Source organism: Wasmannia auropunctata, unplaced genomic scaffold, assembly GCF_000956235.1.
Source record: "Wasmannia auropunctata unplaced genomic scaffold, wasmannia.A_1.0 LD336000.1, whole genome shotgun sequence".
Classification (NCBI taxonomy): domain Eukaryota; kingdom Metazoa; phylum Arthropoda; class Insecta; order Hymenoptera; family Formicidae; genus Wasmannia; species Wasmannia auropunctata.
Genome location: NW_012026890.1, coordinates 2,533,849 through 2,539,314, shown reverse-complemented (window position 1 = coordinate 2,539,314; position 5,466 = coordinate 2,533,849). Strand labels below are relative to the sequence as shown.

At 38.0% G+C, this 5,466-nt stretch overlaps 1 long non-coding RNA gene across 2 annotated transcripts; it reads right to left on the bottom strand.

The window, feature by feature from the left end:
• Positions 1-924: 924 nt before the first annotated feature.
• Positions 925-4,979, bottom strand: LOC105453347. 2 transcript variants are annotated; one of them, XR_974862.1, is made up of 5 exons: positions 4,871-4,979; positions 4,581-4,758; positions 2,661-2,969; positions 2,341-2,516; positions 925-2,007 (listed from the first exon to the last, which is right to left on the bottom strand). It is a non-coding gene; the product is annotated as an uncharacterized LOC105453347 (long non-coding RNA). The 2 variants fall into 2 exon arrangements; XR_974861.1 differs by having other exon boundaries at positions 4,581-4,734.
• Positions 4,980-5,466: the final 487 nt, after the last annotated feature.

Here is a 5,466-nt window from a genome sequence, read left to right as displayed (position 1 = left end):
CTCCCGCTATTTCGCGTAGGTCCCCTTTCCACGAATCGATCTCTTTTTCCAGAGAGATCGTAACCATCCGATCCGATCCGATACCTGCACCATTCGTTCCTCCCTCTGTGTATTTCCTCAAATAATTTCCCATAGAAATGCAGGAAACTCTTAACACGCAAGTCTTTCTTTTGTAATCTAAAGTGTTTCAACTAACGGACTGTCGCTTTTTTTATATGAACAAAAAATAAGCAAACTTCTTCTCCTTACGTCGAGAGCATTTTGCGAAATGTGGACTTGATACAAACGGGCAGAGCGTTTCATTGTCAGATACGTAGTACGCAACAGATAGAAAAAAAGCGAAAGCAACGTCCTGCCTTTCTACCAAACACACATGTATTTCCCGCTCGTGTACACTATCGCACGAATGTGTAATGAAACAATCCAATGCGCACTCTCCGAGTGAAATGCAAACGCACATATTTCACTCAGAGTGCATTCGATCGTCCTACACCTTCTTGTAGCATAGTGATATACGTGAACAACAAATACTCATGCATTTTACAAAGAGGAGGCCGGGACATTGCTGTCGTTTCTCTTTTCTATCTCTTTCAGCTTTACGTTCAACAATTCCACACTTGGGAATGTTCAGTTTATCTACTTTTATACTATCTAGTTGCTTTACATTGACATGAATGTAATGCATATATAATTTAAATAATATATCAATTTTTAATTATTATCTGCAATTAGATTAATTTATTATCATATGTTATAAATTTATTAAATATAAGTTAAACTTAATATAAAAATAGGATGTAGTCTTAATGTAAATTAAGTTAATTAAATATGTTATAATAAATTTAGAAAGTAGGATTAGGTATTCATTTTTAATAAAATTATAATTTTAAAGTTAAAATTTATTTATTCGAAATAGCAATATTTTTAAATAAAATTTTATTATTTTAATAAGTTTTATAAAATAAATGTTATTGAAAATTTGAAAATTATACCGCACTATTTTATGAAAGGTATTTCGATTTTAAATTCCGCTGCATTTGACTAAGCTAATCCCAAAGGGCCGTGACGAGAGATGAACCGGAAACTTTCCCAACCGACCTTTAATTGAGCATTCGGGCCATTCTGATTATACCGATGTTATTATCGAACCAATTCCCTTGAGAAATCATTGTTATTTCTGTCACGTGGCGATAGGATCGATTTTTTTTATATTCTTCGCTCACGATTCTTCCGCGTTTCACGTTTTTCACATTCACGAACTACCATAATCGCATATAATAATCGTAAGTTCGCAATAGAGGTATGAATCACGGTTCGGTGATATCAGAGCAATGCCTCACTGTCCAATCCTCTGTGTCTAAAGTTATAATCGCAAGTCGCGTGCTCAGCATTCTGAATACCTTTTGTTTTAAGACGAATGTATTTTCGACACGACAACTCATAAATTCTTAACCGCGTACATATATAAATGCTTGTCAAATTAAAATCATCGATGAGATCATATAGGGGAAAATAAAAGTTTTCTAATAATATTTTCTCAAACAAGAATCTATGTGAACTATTAAAATTTTTTTCGTTAAGTAAGAGAATAGTTTATGTGGACATGTATATTTTAGAAATAAGCGATTTTTCTAACAATCTTTTCCGGTATTTTTTATTTAAAGTAAATATCTTGAAAAACGAAGTGGCCTAATTTCTTGATTTAACTTCGGAACAGCGGTGTCTGTCGTTATTTATTTATGTATATTTATAAACTTTGTTTATGTTTAGAAACGAAATCTGTTTTCACTCCACCTCACTTCTGAACGCAAAAATTCCTCCCACGTTTAAGTCACTGCATATACTAAACTCTTTGAAGTTTCCTACGGCCTACGCTGACGGGATTCGTCGGTCGAAATAGAGGTGACTGCTCAGCGATGTGTCGCCATGTGCGCATAACTAGCCCGTCTCACGCATAAATAGGATCGTCTGCGATGCGCGTTTGCGTTGGCGAACTTAGTCGCGCGTCTGTTTAACGAATAAAGATGCTATTATAACGCGGATCGTGAAGTTCCATTATGCTTCTTTTTTCTTTGTCAGAAAATCTTTATTAGATTGATATATCTTGAAATTCTACTTTTACAACTGATTTTATAAAAATAATTAAAATGTGTTAAATCTTTATTAAAGAATTAAAGATGTGCACTCTTGAAGAAATTTTTTGGAATATATATAAATTTTTAATTCAAAATTAATGAGTGTAATAATTAATTTCAAATTCTAAAGATAAGTAGCAAAAATGAACAAATCGAATTTAGTTCACTATTTTAGGCTTCGTAAAGAAAATCGCTAGAGACCAACCCTTTCTCGACGAAACAGTTCGCTTCCGTTCGCTTATATCAACCGACGCTATTCGTGTTCTTAATATGGCGAAGTTAGAAAAGAAACAGTTACATTCGGGACGATATAATTTAGTACACTAGGCACGTTCAACTGCACGCAGACCCCAACAGTTCGACATCGTTCTCAGCTTTCTTCTAGGAAGGAATATTTGACATCATTATTTCATTATCTTTTGGTTTATTAATATGAATCTGCTTCATGCTTTATACACGATAAAATAGTAGAATATTAGATAAGAATCTAATAATAGTACTAATGTTTTAACTCTAATGACGTACTAATTATTTTTAAAAGCATCGTGATGATCTCATATTCGCCTTCCTTTTTTCCCCGAGCAATTTATTTCCTCCGAATAGCTCAGACCCAGGTCAAGCAATCCCGAGGATTGGCGCCGGTGTGACTCACCATCTTTCTCGTGTCATCGGTGATCTATTTCCGCCACCCGGTATATTAATCCAGACACGCAGATCGACGAGTGCCCCGTCGCGCGCGTCGCACACAAACAATAACGATAATGACTTAACAGGCCCATCTGCCCATCTAGGTACGAACAGGGGTGAAGGAAGTAGCGGGCCTGCTGGAAGTCACTGTCAACGACTTTAAATGATGATAATGGAAATCAATCTATCCCCCGAGACGTGCGTGTCTCGCGCGTTCACGCATGAGCGATCCTATCGTACGCTTGTTAGATTTACTATAGCCAATGCTTTTAATTACACGTAGTAATTTTCTTACGATTCTGCACGACAAGACATAAAAGTTGATTAGATAGCGTAAAAATATTTGTCAGATGTATGATAATCGACTAAAACATGCTTGTCCCAGAAAAAAAATTTTTTTAATTTTCAAAAATACATAATTTAATCTGTGATAATGTACGGATTCTACATAGTAAAAAAAATTATCTTTAATATCTTTTCTAAATATATAAAATTTTAATTTTTCCAAATTATCAAAACTTTTGTAATTTAAAATATTTAAAGCTAATCTTTATAGATTATGTTATATGTACAATCATTCCTAGTCTCGTAATAGTTTCCATTTCAACCCACTCGTTCCTCTTGCAGAATACTATAATTCTCGCGATTGTTGATGTCAATTACATTCATTCCGCGTTTCATTGGATTTCTCCTATTCGGTTTTCACCGTATACACATGCGTTATGCATCAGCGATGTACGCACTGTTCGATGTACGCTCGACGCGCTCGGCTATGACACGCACGACCTGCGCTTTTCAAAACGCGGGCTTTTTTCCGGCGCTCTCACGCCGCCAGCGTTGATCACCGGTGGACAAAGAAGACGACCGGAAGTTTCGCGCGGAACGGGATGCGGACGTTTTTACAGAAAGCTCGCGGAAAAATTGGTCCCCGTAACGCAATAATGCGCACACGCGCGCAGTAACACGGGCCGGCCGGTACAATGCGCCGGTAATTGATCGTGAAGGGGCTAGCTGACGTATCTTCCAGGAACGGATTTGTGTCGGCGAAATGCCGCTACTTTTTTTATTCCGCCTAATGAACAATCGAAGTCGCTTTCAGCGTGCATGCGCGATTTACGATTCCGCGAAAGTGAGTTCGACGCGTGGGACGCGTGACGAAGCGTGTGTTGCCGCGTGCGTTGCTATTTTATCATCGCTTCCTAGCTGAAGTCTGGTAATTGAAAGAGTGCAAGTGACTGAAGGAGATCTATATCACAATCCAGCGAAAGTTGATTTATGCGCGCGAATATAAATCAACTATTTTTCATTGCATTATTTATATATTATTAACTCATTAACTGTCGTAAATCAAACACAGATAATCGCGCTCATGACGCGTGTCGGGATAATGTTAATACGTATAGGTTTACACTTAGATTCTAAATTGTACATTGTGGTGCACAGATACATATTAGGTCGTAAATTAGAAATACAAATTTATAACAATTATCTACCGGAAGCAAATTAGTAAAATGACACCCAGCAAAGCGGAAAGAGCGGGTACTATCCATTTTTCACGAGTCTGACTCATTGCCAGGCCAGGTGAGGTGAGCTCTCACCCGGCATAAGGGAAGAAAAAGGTGGTCCCCCTGCTAATTTCGCAAACTTCCGATTACACCCCGTCATAATTATCGCGCCGTCATTTCCTTTATTCGCTTTCCGAGAAAGCGCTGCGCTTTCGTCCAGGAAGATACCCTCGCAGTGAGCGCACCAGGATACCTTTGTTCGATGCGGAAATGTGTCGTCAACGGTAATTACGTTGGATGCCAGTCAGCCATAACACCGATAGACGACCCATTTTTTTCCTTTTTCACTCGTCTCGCGATTATGCTCGCGGGGAAGAAATTCCATGTGTCCATCGAAGATAAATGTCCTGTCAGTCAGGAAGTTCCAGGAACTGGCGTTATACGAAATCGCGCGTATGATTTTAATGAAACAAGATTTGGTTTACATATATCGCGAATTTCGATAAAAATATTTATAGATAATTGTCAGAAAATTTGTAATACCTTGATCGAAAGTTCACGGTACTGTTAGTTTTTATTTCTAGATTTGGAGAACGTAAGTCGCGGTATTTTATACGCTCTGATCAGTCATGATGGAATTCAAGACAGAATTGCATCTGCAGATTTTGTGCGAGAGGGGCCTCGCGATAATAAATATCGACCTCTCGAAAATCTCCCCACTATATTACGCGCGCTTAATGGACACTTTCACAATACAAGCGGTACGTAAAGATGCATCGACCAGGTAACTACAATGCATATATGTACACACGTGTTCGCTAATGGCCGCGTATTGACGATGCGCCGCCAGCTCAAAGCAAACCTGATGGGTACGAATAACGAACCATTGTGTCGATCCGAAAATGCACTCCCCTCTTGCCCGTGTCTCTCCCGACCAGTCAATATAACAAATAACGTCCGTTATTTATATTTGGTATAATGAAGTTAATTTTACTGACTCAAGCCAGTAAGTTGTGTGTATACTTTCTTCCTCCTTAACGCTCGGCGTTGCATTGAGCACTTCACTTATAAACTTGAGTTTAGTTTAACAGTTTGATTTTATCACGTACTTTGTACGGTAAAATCAAGAGGGCTTCTCT